This window comes from Rattus rattus, chromosome 4, assembly GCF_011064425.1.
Source record: "Rattus rattus isolate New Zealand chromosome 4, Rrattus_CSIRO_v1, whole genome shotgun sequence".
In the NCBI taxonomy this organism is placed as follows: domain Eukaryota; kingdom Metazoa; phylum Chordata; class Mammalia; order Rodentia; family Muridae; genus Rattus; species Rattus rattus.
This window is the reverse complement of record NC_046157.1, coordinates 108,178,919-108,199,046: the sequence shown is the minus strand read 5'-3', so window position 1 is coordinate 108,199,046 and position 20,128 is coordinate 108,178,919. Positions and strand designations below refer to the sequence as shown.

At 36.2% G+C, this 20,128-nt stretch overlaps 1 pseudogene; it reads right to left on the bottom strand.

The window, feature by feature from the left end:
- Positions 1-1,525: 1,525 nt before the first annotated feature.
- LOC116898469 overlaps positions 1,526-20,128 on the bottom strand; it is a 63,585-nt pseudogene continuing 44,982 nt past the window's right edge.

The window sequence follows — 20,128 nt, the reverse complement described above, 5'->3', positions numbered from 1 at the left end:
TAGAGTACAAGATAAAAAAAACTCCATTCTCCTCAGTTTATTAAATCATTTTACTTTAAAATAGTAACAACAGTTGAATCACATATGAAAGGATGATATGCCCTGTAGTAGTTTGGAGGGTAGATGAGGGCAAATGCCTTAGCAGCCAATGTAATCTCAAAATGGCTGAATTACATTGGAGAGGCAATCACCTCATAGTTGATTGACCTATGGGGCTGTGTGTCTCAGCAGTTTCAGTCAAAATTAGCATATCAAAAGCTTTTCATGCTATGTAGAAACTTCTATGGACCTTGAAGGAAAATATCACTTCATCACCTTTGTGCCACATAGCTAAACAAAAAGAAATGCTATTTAATCTTCCCATTAGTAAGGTGAATCTTATCATTTATAAATATCAAAATTATAAATCTTTTTGAGTTTGGAAGATAATGCTGATGGCAATGCAGATCTTGGAGGCCTGGCTTATGAAATTCAGAGGGAAGTTTGAGAATGCCTCAAAGACTCTGTCAGGAAAATTCATTTGATGTTCTACACTAAGCATCTGTGGTGTGTGATCAATGGGTACTGAAGAAAACAGCTGTGAGTAACAAGAGACAAGAGCCATTGAAATGAAATGTTTTTATATGATGGGAAAATTGGTGCTAGCCATCTGAGGCTGAAAATCAGCTTCAATTAATAAGGGAGTCTCACTGAGCTGAAATCATCTGAGAAAAAATTTCTTAGGGTCGAGAGACATAAACAAGGTCCAGGGGGCAAGTCTGCATTTCAAACTAGTAGATGAACTTTGTAAAGTATAAGAGTCTCCCACAGGTTCTTATTTTGAAGGCATGAAGGAGTCATGACTCACAGCTGAGACTTAGAACAATGGATTACCGTGGTTACCGTGTCCCACTGATAGGTCAAGGTGAACTTGTAGCCTCAGAGGCAGTGGAAAGTCCCCAATGGAAGGGTTCACAAGAAGAGGTTAAGGTTGGCACCATGTGTAGAGTCAACCTCAGTTTTAGTGGAGATCCCAGAGTATTTGAGTTTCCAGGACCACTGGGATGACCAGGAAGGACAACAGGAGGTATGAAGTGAAACCAACCTAGGCCACAAGACAAGCTGTGTGTGTTGTAGATGGCAAATCCTGTAAAGTGGAGTAGCTCTGAGTCATTGGATCTCTCTCTCTCTCTCTCTCTCTCTCTCTCTCTCTCTCTCTCTCTCTCTCTCTCTCTCTTGCCATTAAACTTGTTTTTATGGGTCTCGAAATTCTGTGACACATTCTTGGTCAAGTTATTTCCTTTAGAAAGTACTTATTTTGAAAATGAATAACTTAAACCTGAAACACACACACACACACACACACACACACACACACACACACACACACACACGCAGTCCACAGAACATTCTCTTTCTCTTCTGAAGGTTTTATGATGCATTGTTATCATTAGCACCGCTTTCACTGTTAGACATAAATGGCCAATTGAGACAAACAATTCTTAGACCATTCTTCCACCACCAATTAAAAGTGGGGTGGCAGGTGTTAGGAATAATATTCATTAGCCTTTTGAGCTTTCTCGGCAGATTTAGTGACTTTGCTTGCTCTAGAAACCTTCTTGTCTACAACTTTGATAACACCCAGAGCAACTGTCTGCTTCCTGTCACAACAACAACAACAAAATAATGGAAGAATTTCAGAGAAGTTCTTAACACACATGGACTTGCCAGTGACCACATCAATAATGGCTGAATCACAAGACTTCAAGAATTTAGGGCCATCTTCCAGTTTCTTACCAGAACAATGATCGATCTTTTTGTTAAGTTCAGCAAACCTGAAAGCTATGGGAGCAGTATGACAATCCAGCACAGGAGCACAACCAGAACTAATTTGGCCTGGATGGTGCAGGATAATCACTTGAACAGTGAAGCTAGTTGCTGCCACTGGTAGGTCATTTTAGCTGTCACCAGCAATTGTTGGCACATCTAATGTTCTTTGCATCGATGCCCACATGCTTACCAGGAAGAGTTTTACTCAGTGCCTCATGGTACATTTTAACATGTTTACTTGTGCTGGGATACTGACTAAAGCAAAGGATAACACCATGCCAGGTTTGAGATGAGAACACCAATATCCATTTGGTCCACAGCAACAGTACCAAAACCATAACTTTTATAAATATCTTTAAGGGGCAGTGGCAGAGGCTTGTCAGTTGGACTAGTTAGTGGCAGGATATAATCCAAAGCTTCCAGTAGTGTGCTCTCACTGGTCCTGCCATATTTTTTTTTCTTTTTTCTTTTTTTCGGAGATAGGGACCAAACCCAGGGCCTTGTGCTTGCTAGGCAAGTGCTCTACCACTGAGCTAAATCCCCAACCCCGGTCCAGCCATATTTACAGGTGAATTTCCATCCCTTGAACCAAAGCATGTCAACACTTGACTCCTCCATGTTGTCACCATTTCAACCAGAAATTGACACAAATGTCACTGTATCAGTGTTGTAGCCAATTTTCTTAGCTGTTGATTTCCTTTACGACTTCCTCATACCTCTTCTGGCTGTACCATGGTTTGGTAGATTCCTTTGTATTAACAACAATTAGCTGTTTCACAGCAGGGTGAAAACCCAAAGGACACGCCCTGGGTCTGCCCAACACTAGCAACAACCATCACAATTATGTTTTTATAAAGTCTTTATGCCCTGGGGCATCGATGAGATAATAGTCAAATAGTATTTGCTGGTCTCACATTTCCACAGTTGATATCAATAGTGATACCAGGCTCACTCTCAGCATTTAGTCTGTCTAAGACCCAGGCATAGTTGAAGAATCTTTTTCTCCTCTCAGCAGCTTCCTTTACAAAATTCTCTATGACAATTCCCTGACATTTGTGAATTAGATGGCAGGTTGTAGTGGACTTGCCTAAATCTATGTGACCAATGATGGTGATGTTGATATGAGTCTTTTCCTTTCCCACTTTCGGCTTAGAATTAGCAATGTTTTTCACATTACATGCACTGTGATGGCAAACTCATTGTGAAAAAAAGTACCTTATGGATCTTAAAAGATCAAGAGTCTCAGATGCCAAACATTGAGCTACAGGAATTGATTTCTACTACTTTAATATTGATTTTGGTTTAATTTTATTGTAACTGTGCTCAGATTCTTTGACTTGGGATAGGGCAGTATTTAACTTGTTTTATGATTTTATAGCAGCCAATAATTATGAGACTATATTTTGAAAGAGAAATTGGAATTGTAAGTTGATTGAAATTTTTAAAGACTGAAAACTTTGAAGTTATATTTATATAAAATATATTTGATATTGTGATATTAACATTAAGTCTTGGATATAAAGAAGAGAATAAAGTAGTGGTATATGTGTGTGTGTAGTTGACAAAGGAGTCTATTGTACTGATAGTTTTGTCAACTCAACAAAACATGAGTCATGTTGGAAATATTCAAGTCAATGTGCTTCAATTGACTTGCCTCCATAAAATTGTCCTGTGGGCACATATGTGTGGCATATTATTAACTAATGATTGATATAGATGTTTTTAGGTCACTGTGAGTGGTACCATCCATGGGCATGTGCTTCTGAGTTACATAGGTAAGTAAACAAGTTGAGTAAGCCATGGAGAGCAAGAAGGAAGCAACTTTTCTGCTTCTGCCCCTGCAGTGAATTCCTTAATGATGAACAGTGATTGGAAACTGGAGTCCAAATAAATCTTTCCTCACTAAGTTGGTGAGGAAAATAAAAATAGGTGACATTTCCAATATGCAACACTAAAAACTAGGGGGAAGGCTCAGACCACTACACAAACATGAGGGACTAAATTTGGAAAGTTGCATGAGGCGGCATGCATCCACAACTCTAGCACATGAAAGAGAAATGGTACTGAAGTAGATGAATATCTGGAGTGAATTATCCAGCAAGCCAAGCAGAATCTATGAGCTCTAGTATCAAGGAAAGATCCCATCTCAAATAAATAAGGTGGTGAACAGAGAAAAATACTTGCCATTATAACCATGAATATGTATAGATATATACAAATATATATGTGTATATGTGCGTGTGTGTATTTAGAATCATTTATGAACTGAACTCAAGAATGACAATGTCTTCTAACAGAATTCTGTGGTCTCATTTTCTGTTGGCCATCTCTCTTCATGAGTCGTACCCTCAGCTGTCATACACTCTCCCCTATGCCTGCTCTACTCTTTGTCTTCTGGCTGAATCATGGAAACACCCTCTTGTTAACTCACCAGGGGTATATTACCACCTATAGTGTTATATATCCTGTCTATTGCTCTGTAGGCAATATGTTTTATTTCATCTATTTTAATTAGCTCACTTAAGTCATATAACATTTGGGTATGTTTCTTGACTCATCACCATGACCCAATGCCTAACTACACACACACACACACACACACACACACACACACACACACACAAACACACACACATACACACACACACACACACACACACATACACACACAAACACATACACACACACACACACACACACACACACACACACACACACACACACACACACAAAGAATTCAGAAGACTGAGTTTCAGCATCATGAAGAAGGCATGCTGGAAAGAACAGCTTGGTCCAGAGTGCAACCAAGAAGCAGAGAAAGGGAATTTCAATCATCATGTTGGACTATCCTTTTTTTCCTTTTTATGCAACCTTGTATCTCACACAGTGGATGATGCTTTAAACCCTCAGTTTTAGTCTTTTCTCTTCATTTACATCTCTATGGAAACACCTTCACAAACACATTAGCATGTGTGCCTTGATAAAGAACTAGGTGTTTATTAATTCTATCATTCAGTAATGGAAATTAGACATCATAAGTTCATCCACTGTCAACATGACACTTAAACATATTATGTAAATGTATTCACATATTGAATACTCAAAAAATTAAAAACATTATATTATAAGGAGAACCTGGGGGAATTCTGTATCATTATGTTATTTCATCAGCGCAGTAAACCCAGAGATGACAAACTAAACCATTTTTCTGTAGAGTAATTTTATATGCATATATAAATGAACGTGACAAATATATGAATAGACATTAGTAGTGTGATATCCTATAGGAGTAAATACATTAACATTATTCATGGCATTATTAAGTTTGCCCCCATGATGTGGTTACCTTTAATTTCCCCGTTTTCTATTATTAAAATGCTATGTTGTTTAAGTTATGCCAGCATATCTTTCACATGAGCTCAGAGACAAAGCAAAAAAGACATTATTTTCTAAACCGTCCTTTTAAGAATTATTGTTTTAACAGTATCACTTGGGAACAATATTTTGTATATTACTCCATTATAGAAAAATCAATTTACATGTATTTGCTTTATATTTATTATTTTAATTAGTCAATTAGTATCTAGGAGGCATATATGAATCTATGTATTAATAATGGAGCCGCTAACATGATAAATAAAATAGATTCATTAAATATGATTAACTTTTGCACATAAATAACCAGCTATTGGTAGTGTTTTGCAAAGAAGGAAAACGGGGAAGGATGTTCTGTGGTTGGAATGAGAGCATGAGCGTTTAAGTCCTGTTGTTACACAATGTTCCATGCTGGAATAATTTATCTCCTTTCACCCAATTTCTGTATTATGTCATTGTCATATCTTCATTGTATATATTCTAAATATATGAGTCTTTTATTGCATAAATATGGGCTTGCATTTGTCATGCAGCTGTAATTTTATTGGCTCTTTTTTCAACTCCCTTTGGCATCATTAGTCTTCCATGCAGAATTTCTTATCAAAGTACTCCACACTGTTTATCTTATCCGAAGTAATAAAATAAGGATAATTTTGTTGTTGCACCAAAATTGGCTTCATCTTCAATCTTAATGGATAATATCTTGGGCTTAGCACTCCCTCTGGCTCCTTGGAGATATTTTGCCTTTGTCTTCTAAGCTCCCATTGATTCTGTTGCAGATTCATATCTTAGTTAATTAATTCTCTTCAACTGTATCCAATTTACTGTTAAATCTACTCATTGATTTCTCAATTGTGAACATTGTACTTTATCAATTCTAGAACTCCGGGCTGGGGCTTTTATTCTGTGTAAGCATAAAGTCCGTGCACTACTACTATTGTCATTTGCTGTGTATTTATTTTTTGTTTTTGTTGTTCTGTTTGTTCATTAGCAGTTAAAGAGATAAGAACATAGAGTTTGGCTCATTAGTAGAAATGAAATCTATGATTTGCAAATATGAGTAAAACTGGGACCATGAAGAAAGGTTATAAGGTGAGAAAGAGTTCAAAAACCAAATGTTCAATGCTTTCCTTGTTATTCTAAAGAAAAAATGAACATAAATAATATATAAAAGTAGAGGGCAGACTATTTTGGAAGAAAAAGGACCAGTAGGGCAGCAAGAGAGATAGTAATAGAAATATTTAGCTATTTTTTCATAATAATTGTCTAAATGTTTGCATTGAAATCAGTTCTTTGTATACCTTATTGATTTTGTTTTTGAATCATATTGTAGATAAATCTAAACACACTGCTATTTAACATCAAAGAGCACGAATTTGGTGATAAATTGATTTTTAAAAATCTTTTATTTGCTGCATTAATATTTAGTTCCTTAAATTTGAGTTCCTGCATCTGCAAAATGAAATGATAAAATAAAAAAGATCCAAAGACTTCTTGATGCCTGGTGAGGACTTACTATCTTCCCAATAGTCTGAGATCCTTACAGACCAACCAAATGCAGAGCCGTGGAGCCAAGTCCCAACCAATGCATCTACACTGCACCTTCTGCACCTACAGCTCAGGGATCATCATGGAAGGAGGGGCAAAAAGAATATAAGAGCGAGGAGAGCAGCAGTAGGGATGGAGGGCTTATGTCCAAGAAACAGGGAAAGGGAACAACATTAGAAACGTAAATAAAAAAATCCAATAAAAGAACAAAGGTAGGAGTTAGTTGTGAGACTGTGTTTCCTAGGAACGTCAGCCGCTTCATCTATAAAATTTCACCAATATGACTGTCTAAACCAGAGCTGGACAAAGACAGCAACAACAAATGCGTTAATGCAGACAAAGTTCAGGAGGCCTTAACTCTACACAAAGAACTGTAGGCAACCAAGGTGTTGTGGATTGCCCTGGCGCCCTTTGTATTTTGATGCTAATTCCACTTCCCTAAGAGGGGCTACCTGGGAAGAGGAAGGAATCCTGTACTCAGGTGACTTCCAGGTGAACCTTCTCCCCATTTTAACTTGCAAAATAAAGGCTAGAGTTAGTGATTGGACAGTGGAAGAGAGGTGTAGCAAATAATTTTGGGGGGTAGGAGAGAGAGGGGAAGAAGAATGAGGGGAGGAAGGGATGGTAAGAAAGAGATGGTGGAAGGAAGATGGAGCTGAAGCATGTGGCCTGGGGAAACTGCAAGCTATAAGGAATCACATAGCTGGAGAATAGAGTAGTGTAGTGGTAGATCTGTCCAATCTAGGTGCTCAGACTGTATTTATATTGAGTTGTGTTTTCCTTGCACAGGCTTATTTGGGTTGGAGATTTACCACAACACCAAGGAATGTTGAGAGTGAAAGAAATAGTACTCTCCAGGGAAGAGCACACTGATGGGAAATCCAATACCAACTGGTCAGCTTTGAACACATAGATACAGTAACCTATAGACTGAACAGGTTGTACTTATGTGTTTATAAGTGAGTGTCTGTGTATGTGTGTGTGTGTAAAACAAAAACTGATGAAAAAAAGGATGTTATGGATCTGAAAATAAAAAACAAAGTACAAGTAAGAATGTTTCAGGGGGAAATAATGCAACTGTATTAGAATCTCAAAAATAAATGAATATCTTTAAGAGGACTTTTTGACTAGTGGTAATTATTGAAGTACTATCATGTGCCACATAGCAAATGTTCCATAAGTAAAAGTCAGTTAGCAACTGCAGTCTTTGCTGGTCACAATTCCTACACTGAGATGTTGCATCCATGCTAAGCAGCAGCTGAAGAACAGAGGCTAAGACATGACAACAAGTGTTTTAAATCCTGACCACGTTGTTGGGAGGGGGAGTGTTAGATGCTTTGCTACTGTAAGCCCTTAGTAGTCTTTCTTTAAAACCTAAAGACAAAGGGAAAACTGATGTGTTAATTTTATATTTACTTATTTTATATGTATAAATGTTATGCCTGCATGAATGTAAAATATACCACTTGCATGCATGTTGGCTACAAAGGTCAGAAGAGGGCATTGTACCTTCTGAAACAGTAATTAGACCTTGTTGAGAGCCTCTGTGTGGGTTCCAGGAACCAAAGCCAGTCCTGTATAAAAACAAGTACTCTTAGGAACTGGGCCACCTCTCCTGACCCTGAGAGACTAATTTATAAAAGTTGCCATCTAAGAAGATGGTTTAGTGGTCCAGAACATGTATTGCTCTTGTAAAAGGCTGATTCAGTTCTCAACGCCCGGGTCAGACAGATCATAACTCCCTGTTGGGCCCATTCCAGCAGATCTCACCTCTAACCTGGGTGCCTGCACATGTGTGCGCATATGCACACACATATGTATCATTAGAAAATTAAACTACTACACTTAATGAAACCCAGTAAAGCAGTTCTAAGCACAGAACTTCGGATAAGTTCCTTTTTACAAATCGTTTTATTAAATTAACAAAACTTGACTTTTTTGGCTTAGTACTTCCCTGACTTAGGGGAGACTTAGGGGAGCCTCTTTATAATGGCCCTTAAAAGATAACTTCCTCTATTACTATTATGTGCCAGGGGCACTGTGAAACTTTCCAGGAGGCAAAGGAATATATGAATTTAGAATATATTTTTCTTTTGTGATTAACATAGTCTGATATAAGAGTCAAATAGAGGACATTCCACTCCTGAAGTATTGCTTTTTAAAACATGTATATTTTAATTATGCCCAACAAGACGACTCAGCAGGTAAGAAAAACTTGCAGCCAAGACTGACATTTTATCAAAGTGCTTGAGGCGGTTTTGTATTTTTGTAAACAACAGATTATTTAGAGCACAGCTGTAGAGGTTTCAAAAACATGGAATCAACATGTGGTCAGTTCTAGTAAGGGCTTTGGGGCGAGTACATGACAGCTATGCAAATGGAGGAGTAAGTCAGGGATGAAGTGTGCTCTCTTTATAAGAGTTAATTTCCTAACTGCTATCCCATTCTTGAAGACTAGAATTAACATCAACAAAATAGTTACAAGAATTTTGTTATCTACCACTTAGTACTAGTCCATAGAGGTTGTACCAAACTTTAGAAATGACAGGACGTTTGTCACAGTGGTAAGAAAATTTCAAGGGTATAAGACTTTTTTTCTTCTTCCATTTTCTTAATTAGATTTTTAAATTTATATTTCAAATGTTATCCCCTTTGCCATTTTCCCATCTATAAACTTCCTATCTCATGCCTCTTCCCCTACTTCTACGGGGGTATTCCCTCACCCATCCATCCGTCACTTCCTGCCGTCCACCCTGACATTCCCCTTGGAATGGACCAAGGTCTTCTTCTCCCTTTGGTGTCCAAGAAGGCCATCTTCTGCTACAGCAGCTGGAGCAGTGGGTCAGTCTATGTGTACTCTCTAGATGGTGGTTTAGTCCCTGGGAGGTCTTGTTGGTTAGTATTGTTGTTCTTATGGGTTTGAAAACCTCTTCAGCTGCATCAACCTTTCTTTAATTCCTCCACTGGGGACCCTGTTCTCAATTCAATGGTTGGCTGCAAGCATTTGCCTCTGTATTTGTCATGCTCTGGCAGAGCATCTCAAGAGACAGCTATATTAGGCTCCTGTCAGCATGCATTTCTTGGCATCAGCAACATTGTCTGGATTTAGTGGCTGTTTGTATATGGGCTGGATCCCCAGGTGGGGCAGGCTCTGAATGTTTATTCCTTTAGTCTCTGCTCCAAACTTTGTCTCCTTATTTCCTCCTATGAATTTTTTATTCCCCTTTCTAAGAAGGACTGAAACATCCACACTTTGGTCATCCTTCTTCTTGAGCTTCATGTGGTCTGTGGATTGGATCTTAGGTAATATGAGCTTTTAAGCCAATATCTACTAATCAGTGAGTGCATACCATGTGTGGTTTTTGTGGTTGTGTTACCTCACTCAAGATGATATTTTCTAGTTCCATCCATTTGCCTAAGAATTTCATGAAGTTATTGTTTTTAATAGCTGAGTAGTACTCAATTGTGATAATGTACCACATTTTCTACATCTGTTCCTCTGTTGAGGGAAATCTAGGTTCTTTCCAGCTCCTGGTTGTTATAAATAAGGCTGTTATTAACATAGTGGAGCATGTGTCCATATTATATGTTGGAGCATCTTTTGGGTATATGTCCAGGACTGGTATAGCTGGGTATGCAGGTACTACTATGTCTAATTTTCTGAGGAATCTCCAGACTGATTTCCAGAGTGCTTGTACCAGCTTGCAATCCCACCAACAACATCCTTGCCAGAATCTGTTTTGACTTGAGATTTTGATCTTAGGCATTAAGACTGGTGTGAAGTAAGATCTTAGGGTTGTTTTGATTTTCATTTCCCTGACTACTAAAAATGTTGAACATTTCCTTAGGTACTTCTCAGCCATTCGATATTCCTCATCTGAGAATGTTTTGTTTAGCTCTGTACCCCATTTTTAATAGGGTTATTTGGTTCTCTGAAATCTAACTTCTTGAGTTCGTTGTATATTTTGGATATTAGCCCTCTATCAGGTGTAGGATTGGTAAAGATCTTTTCCCACTCTGCTGGTTGCCAGTTTTTTTTCTAATGACAGTGTCCTTTGCATTACAGAAGCTTTGCAATTTTTATGAGGTCCCATTGGTGTTCCGTTCAGGAAAATTTCCCCAGTACCCATGTGTTCGATATTCTTCCCCATATTTTCTTCTATTAATTTAAACATATCTGGTTTTATTTGGTGGTACTTGATCCACTTGGACTTGAGCTTTGTACAGAGCCATATGAGTGATCGATCTGCATTCTTCTACACGCTGACCTCCAGTTGAACAAGCACCATTTGTTGAAAATGCAATCTCTTTTCCATTCAATGGTTTCTCTCCTTTGTCAAAGATCAAGTGACCATAGGTGTGCAGGTTCATTTCTGGATTTTCAATTCTATTCCACTGGTCTAACTGCCTGACTCTGTACCAATACCATACAGTTTTATCAATATTGCTCTGTAATACTGCTTGAGATCAGGGATGGTGATTCTGCCAGAAGTTCTTTTATTCTTGAGGATAGTTTTCACTATCCTGGGTTTTTCGTTATTCCAAAGGAATTTGCAAAATGCTCTTTCTAACTCTGTAGGAATTGAGTTGGAATTTTGATTGGGATTGCATTGAATGTGTAAATTGCTTTCAGCAAAATGGCCATTTTTACTATATTAATCCTGCAAAAAAAAAAAAAACAAAACAAAAAAAAAACAGGAAGCAACAATCACTATTCCTTAATATCTCTTAACATCAATGGACTCAATTTCCCAATAAAAAGACATAGACTAACAGAATGGATACATAAAGAGGAGCTAGTATTTTGCTGTATATAGGAAACACACTTCAGACACAAAGACAGATACTACTTCAGAATAAAAGGCTGGAAAACAACTTTCCAAGCAAATGGCCCGAAGAAATAAGCTGGATTAGCCATTTAAATATTGAATAAAATTGACTTTCCACCAAAAGTTATCAAAAAAGATAAGGAAGGATACTTCATATTCATCAAAGGAAAAAATCCACCAAGATGAACTCTCAGTCCTAAACTCTATGCTCCAAATGCAAGGACACCTACATTTATAAAAGAAACCTTACTAAAGCTCAAAGCACACATTACACCTCACACAATAATCGTAGGAGATTTCAACACCCCACTCTCATCAATGAACAGATCATGGAAACAGAAATTAAACAGGACATAGAGAAACTAACAGAAGTTATGAACCAAATGGAATTAACCGATATTTATAGAACATTTCATCCTAAAACAAAAGAATATACATTCTTCTCAGCACATCACAATAACTTCTCCAAAATTGACCATATAATCAGTCACAAAATAGGCCTCAACAGATACAAGAAGATTGAAATAATCACATGCATCCTATCAGATAACCACTGACTAAGGCTGATCTTCAACAACAACAAAAACAACACAAAGCCCATATATACATGGAAGTTGAACAATGCTCTACTCAATGATAAGTTAGTCAAGGAAGAAATAAAGAAATTAAAGACTTTTTAGAATTTAATGAAAATGAAGGCACAGCATACCCAAACTTATGGAACACAATGAAAGCAGCGCTAAGAGGAAAACTCATAACTTTGAGTGCCTAAAAGAAAGAAAGAAAGAAAGAAAGAAAGAAAGAAAGAAAGAAAGAAAGAAAGAAAGAAAGAAAAAATAGAAATACAAAACAAAAATCAACCATACATTAGCACACCTAAAAGCTCTAGAACAAACAAACAAACAAACAAACAAATAACAAATACATCCAAGAGGAGTAGAAGGCAGGAAATAATCAAACTCAGGGCTGAAATCAACCAAGTTGAAACAAAGAGAACTATACAAAGAATCAACAAAACCAGGAACAGGTTCTTTGAGAAAATCAACAAGATAGATAAACCCTTAGCCACACCAAACAGAGGGCACAAAGAGTCTATTCAATTAACAAAAAGATAAGAGAGACATAATAACAGAAACTGAGGAAATTAAAAAATTATTATATCCTACTGCAAAAGTCCATATGCAACAAAACTGGAGAATCTGGATGAAATGGCCAATTTTCTAGGCAGATACCATGTATCATAGTTAAATCAGGATCAGATGAACCATCTAAACAGTCCCATAACTTCTAAAGAAATAGAAGCTGTCATTAAAATTCTCCCAACTGTAAAAAAGCCCAGGACCAGATGGGTTTAGTGTAGAATTCTATCAGAACTTCACAGAAGACCTAATAGCAATACCGTCCAAACTATTCCATAAAATACAAATAGAAGGAACACTACCAAATTCTTTCTATGAAGCCACAATTATGCTTATACCTAAACCACACAAAGACCCAAAAAAGAAAGGGAACTTCAGACCAATTTCCCTTATGAATATCGACACAAAAATACTCAATAAATTCTTGCAAACTGAATCCAAGAACACATCAAAACAATCATCCGTCAAGACCAAGTAGGCTTCATTCCAGGGATGCAAGGATGGTTCAATATCTGGAAATCCATCAGTGTAATCCACAACATACACAAACTCAAATGCATAAGACTTTGAGGAACAAACAGCCATGTGCCATATCAAAACCGTGGATTTAAAAAAACTTTAACCATGCAAGATTTTATTTATGAGATTTTCCATTTAAAAATAACATTGCTGTGATTGACCACATGTGTTTTGCAAGCAGATTCACCTTCAATCACACATGAGTTTTGTCATAGTTCATCATTTCAAAGAAAATGTATTATATCAGTTCAATCTTTAATTCTTATTGTGGGAAAGCATTCAGCCCTAGAGAATGGAGATAGAATTTCTAACCTGGATTTCCAGAGACTGGGCAACAGTCTTAAATGAGTTACTTATTCTCCCACTAGATCTCCTTATTTAAATATTTGGGAACAGTTTGATGAGTTAATTATAAAATCCAGGAACAAGACAAATAAAATAAAAATGATTTCCTTCTCTGCTTGCACGACTACTGCTAAGTAATGATTTTTACTTCTAAGCTTCTAGCATTTAGTGTTATACTCTTTTTTTCCTTGTCTAATGATTTTGCAAGTATTGCTTCTCAGATATTGACGGATGTGTTACAAGATTGGTTGTATTCTATTTAAGTTCTGTATAGATGTCCCCATCATAATAGCGTAACAGTATAGCTAAGTTCCCAGTGGGCTGAATATTCACAGCATAAACTATGTAAAGATACTTCTAATCTGAGAATCAAAAGAAAGGAAGAGAAAGGAGGTCTTTATTTCAACAAGGTAGATTCTTCTTGTCCTGTCTTAAAAGACAGCTATAGCTTTTAATAGAAACAAGGTTTCTATAGGTAAATCATTATTTAGTTGAATGGCAAACACCCAATGGGAAGGACTTTGACTAATGCTTAAACTGCTGTATTGTGTGGTGCATTTAAGGTTGGCAGTGTTTTAAAAGTGGTATCTGCTTGTCAGAACAAAGAATACCTTGGCTTGATGTTCATCTTCATCTGTGAGAAGAAGACTGTCTCCGTGAATGACAACATAATAATGAATATTAGCATCAGCTTGTTGATTCAGGATGGATGAAATTATCAGTGTGGGAAAGTAAGGGATGTTAAGTCCTGCCCAGACATAGCAAGGAAAACTGGACATTCAGAAAGAAAATAAGCATCATTCTTACTATGAAAAAAACTGGTTTTAAACATCAAACAGTAGGAGTTGCAGAACTAATAACAATGACATCACTAGAACTGAACTTTCCCTGGAGAGAAACTTAGAGAAAACATAGCTGAGGAAACAGATGCTGTTGCCTAGAGGGTTTATTCAATTCTATTTCCAATTTGGTTTTAGAGTGTACCTTGAATCTTGATCCAATAAGTCCAATACCTTGTAAGAATTTTAGTCTATAAACTATATTTGTTGCATGGATTATTCATACTTGATATGAATCAAATATCATTCATAGTTTTATATAAAATTAGAGCAAGTGAGTAGTAGGTCTGTTGTGAATCAGATACATTGAGAAATGTTAGGGAAAGATAATATCCTAGGTCACATGAGTCATAAATGGCCTAAGGCTAACATCACCAGAGATGAGAGTACTTCACAATTTCTTAGACTCATTGACATTTGAACTAATGTCACCACAGCAAATACCTTCTATAACTTTGTATTTGGGAGTTACATTCAAACTTCCATCATTTAAAATATTTGGAGCTTACTGCTGGTTGCATTATTTTGCATAAAACAGATGATACTTCTTGAAACAACAGTTTCAACCTATTTGAAATACAGTCTGTCCAAATGTATTCATTGTTTAATACTTATTAATTGGGTTTTAATATAAAAGAATTTAGTATCAAAAGATATTTTATCATTGGAATCACAAGAATCATTCACTTAGACAAAATATAATTTTGTCATGGAAGTAAACTAGTTTGCAATATAGGCATAGAAGTTGGAAATCCATTTAAAATAAATATTTATTCAAAATGCAAAATATGCACATCAAAGGCAACTTTTAAATATGAATGGGAAAATTATAAAGTCCTGTTATTGAATTAATTATAATTTTTATTATTAGAAAGAAATTACCAGGGGCATTCACATGATGAATTTCATTATGTATATATATATAAATAAGTTAATCTAATATGCATTGCCTTGAAGATCATTCATAATTAACTGAATTTAAACTTTTAATAGTGTGATTTATTAAAATCAGCCTCTTAGAGGTATAGTATAACTACATTTTTCAAAAACATTTAGAGGTGGAATAAAGCACTAAATGTGGGGAGTGCTTATTTAATTTACCTATAAGAGAAATAAGTCATCCTATGCCCACCAGATGTATGTACTATATAACATGCAAATTTTACCTCTGGCCAATTTTACAACTGGCTCTTTCTACAGCACCTTTGCCACTTTTTTGGAAAACATGTTATAAATTTAACATTATTTCGAAAACAGAGAATTTGCCATTTCTCCAAGGAAAAATAAAATGTTTCAGAGCCTCAATTATATACTGTGAAAGACCAGCACCTTGCCAACCACAGTGACATTTTTAGGAAGTAAATATCTTGTAATTTGTACAATCTATTATCCAGCATTGGAAATTAGATTATCATACCTAACATCCATGCCATTTTATAAGAAAGAATCATAGAAACTGAAAATTTTAAATAATAAAAAATCATTTATTTAAAATACAAGAACGAAAGAGAGATGACAGGAAATAGAGAAAACAGAAAAGCAGGATTTGGATTATAGAGCCTGTGAGATAGATCAGGATACAAAAATGTCTGGATAGGAACTGAATTATGACTCTCACAATTAATACTTACCAGTAACAAGAGAATGTGACTGTTATAAGGATGATTCTAAAAGTAATTATTAAGTTAAAATAGGTCTGATTGGACCAATGACACAGAAGTTGGTACATATGAGCAGAAATGGATGGCTGCGTGAAAACACAGATGCATCATGGTCATCTGGGAAACAAGAAGGAAGCCGAAAGAGAAACCCAAGTTGCCAACACCTTAACATTGGACTTGTTCAGTTCCAAGCTGTGAGACAATCTATGTTGTTTAAACTGTAGCTGGTCTATTTTGTTATGTCAGGCCAACTAAACTAATAACTGATCAGCAGAAAGAACACCGAGTATTGATTCAATACAGGTGTTTAATAATGAGAGTTATTAGATTTATTGGGCTAAATAACTAGGTGGAATTAAGGAGGCAAAAAATTGGTTTTGTAATTATTTCATCAAGTTGGCTATTATCTCCCTGACAGTTATTAATTCTTATCAATCAAAAATCAATCAAATAGACAACTGTATACACTTGGCATTGTACATAAACCTCAGTGAGAAAGTCTCACCTGAGGGCGGCTTATGGTGGAAGACTGGATAAAGTCCTCTCCACTCTTACTTCATGGGAAAACACACAGAGATATAGCTCATTTAACTACTTTTAAGACACATAATCACAAACTGTACAAGACTAATCAAATGAAGGAACATTTCCGCAAAAGGTAATTGTGTGTGTATGTATGTGTGTTTATTATGTGTGTGTATATTGTGTGTGTGTTTGTGTTGTGTGCTTATACCTGTGTGTATGTCTGCGTGTCTCTGTGTGTTGTGTGTATGTCTGTCTGTATGTATAGTATGTCTTATATCTGTGTGTGTTGTGTGTCTATGTGTGTGTGTGTGTGTGTGTGCGTGTGTGTGTGTGTGTGTGTGTGTGTGTGTGATATGGCCATGTGTGCAGGCCATGGCAGTGTCATTTTCAATCTCTCCCACTTCTGTGTTTCTTTGGTGTTTCCATACATTCATGTCACATATGCATTCTAATTGTTCCTCCATCACACACCTTTCAATTCCACGTTCTCCCCCAAATCCCAGTCTTATCTTTTACAATTTTGTTTTATGAAGCATTGAATATGACTGAGGCCATCTCTGTTACTATGGATTTAGAAGGATTCACTGAAGCCTTATGGGCTCACTACAGGCTGCACAATTGAAGATAATGATTCCTTTTCTTCCACAGTTTTTCAGTGGCCAGTAGTTAAAGAGAAGAGTGCAAGAGATAGCCCTGAACTCCTCCTTCATCCGTAACTGTTTAATCACATAGAGCCAGTCTTCTTCAAGTGACAAATAATCTGATGCCCTTATACTTGGAAACCAAAGTAGTTGTCATAGTTACAGGCACTGCTTTTATACAAAAGACCCAAGTGTGGCCCATAAAATCATAGCAAATGCATAGCCTGAAAATTCATGAAAGACTAATTCTGGTAATTGGTCAAGCATTAGGACAGATAATTCATTTAATGTTTCTGATATTTGAATTATAGTGTCTGGGATGGAGCTGTGCTATCATAAGATGCAGGTGATTTTCCTGAGTGCTCAAGTTTGACAAATGGTATTGCAGGATAGTGGCTGAAACTTGGCCATAGGTCAATAAGATGATCAGTATGGAAAGTCACTGGGCATTGAACCTGACTATTGGAGTTAAATTCCCCCACCTGGAAGAAAGAGAGAACCAACTCAAGCACATTGTCCTCTGACCTCTACACATTCATGGTGACAATCACAAACACATAACACAGGCACACACACACACACACACACATACACACACAGGCACATACACAAATAAATAAGCAAACACACATATACACAAACACACACACATACAGACACACATATTTGTAAACATGGAACTTGAATTCATATTAGTATAGTACAAGAGTGAACATGTAATAATACCATCTCAGAAGTTCCATCATTTTAGCACGAAGTGTGGAATATTAATGAAGGCATTCCTTTCCTGTCATAGCTCGACACACAAGGTTCAGCTATCATGCGTAAGTAGCATCTTTCCACAAACATGGCTTAAATATCAATTGCAATTATAAATTAACTATGAACAAAAACATAGGAAAAACTTCACCGCTAGTGTATCAATCCACAAACATTTATACAAATAACAAGTACACACTGAGATTAGTGACCAATCAGGTCACGTTTAAAGCACCTCCACCATTGGTTACTGCATATTATGTCAAATGGCATAATAAATGTGAATAATCAGAAGAGAAAATTGGCCAGCCAACATAGATAAAAGAGCAGCTCAGGATGGGGGATAACACTGGAATTAAAATGTCAAGAGAGTTATAAACACAAAAGTTGACTGTGAAAATGTGAATATGCTGCTCTTGGTTTGGTCAGCTCTTGATCTGACACAGAAAATCAGTACTCATCATTTAGCTAAAAATCTGTACTCGAATCAGTGGAAGAAAGGTTGTGTTGAAAAAGAAAAAAGTGTCCAAGAGAGAGTAACTCGGGCAAAAAATTTTTACATTAAAGAAATCCAAGGTCCAGGAAGATGTCTCAGTGCTTAAAGCACTTGCTGGGTGAGTATAAGAATCTCAGTTCACATCCCATTCTTCTACATGATAGAACCTACCCACATCACCAGAGAAGTAGGAAAGCCAGGTGAGTCCTGGGAGGTTGCTGTCCAGCCAGTCTGGTGGAAATGGGCTTTAGCCTTAATGAAAGGACCTAACTCAAAAGAAATAAGATAGGAAATGATTGAGAAAGATTACCTGAAGTGAATTTCTAGCCTCCACACATTTGTGAGAGGGTAACTATACACATACATACATGCATGCATGCATACATACATGCATGCATACATACATACATACATACATACATACATACATACATACATACACAGAGACACAGATACACACTCACACACATGATCTCTTAAGATATTAATTACAAAGAATAAAATTTTGGAAGGCAACCTATCAAGAGAAGATAAGAGTATTGACGATTGGAGGTTATATAGAACATAAGCACAATTCAAATTACATTTAGTAACTTTTAACAAGGTCTTTTTTTATTTTTGAGACTGTAATATAAGAGTATCATTTCCCCATTCACATTTTTCACTGCAAGCCTAAATTTCAATAGCATTATAGGCAATAAAAGAGTGTTTAAGACTTTGACAAAAGTGAATAAAGTTCAGGGAGCAACTGTAATTTTCTTGGTATTTATAATTGGGATTCCTTTGCATGACTCCAGGTACAATGCTATTCCTATAGTTATCGACTATCATGAAAAGCCCAAAGAGCTTGCATGGCCAGACATACATATCTCTTGGGCTGTAGCCATGAATTCAACGAATAAAATATGCACAATTAAAATGTTGAAATTATGGGAAATGTGTTTAGACTTTTTCCTTGTACCATGCCCTAACAAAAATTTACATACTCTTTGTATTATAGTAGATATTATGAATATTTAGAGGTTTCTTAAAACATAAGAAGTTGTCTTTAATCTAAAATACCCACATTGTACTATTATATATAAGGAATTTGACATCATTAGATTTTACCATCCATGAGGATACAGAACTAATATCTGAAAATAAGATTTTTCTAAGGTGCTGGCACTGTTGAGAACCACTGGTTAAAGCAAAGATTATAAAAATGTAGCCCTTGAACCATTAACATCAAAAGAAACAATGTAATTTATTGGAGATATTCCAGTTTATGGTCTGCCCAAGTTAGAATTGTGCCTAGTGAAATCTGTTTTGTTTGAAAGACTTTCATAGTATCAGCGAACCTACTGAAGCATCTATCTATTAAAAATTAACAATCACTGATAAGAAATGAAGAACCTTTCTTCCTAATATTTTAGTCTGTCTAGACATTCATAACGTTATCAGAAGTAGTCTTATGTTTGACTAATAAAGGAATCAAAGTAAGATCCCAGAAAAAAAAATTGTCTTCTATGTAGTGATGTTTTTTAAGTTAGATGACATTACAAAGTTTATTGATTCACTTGAACAGAAATATTTGATACATACAAATTTTTGTTACAAACAAATGAAATGTTGAACTTTAAAAAGCAAAAAGAAGACATTTT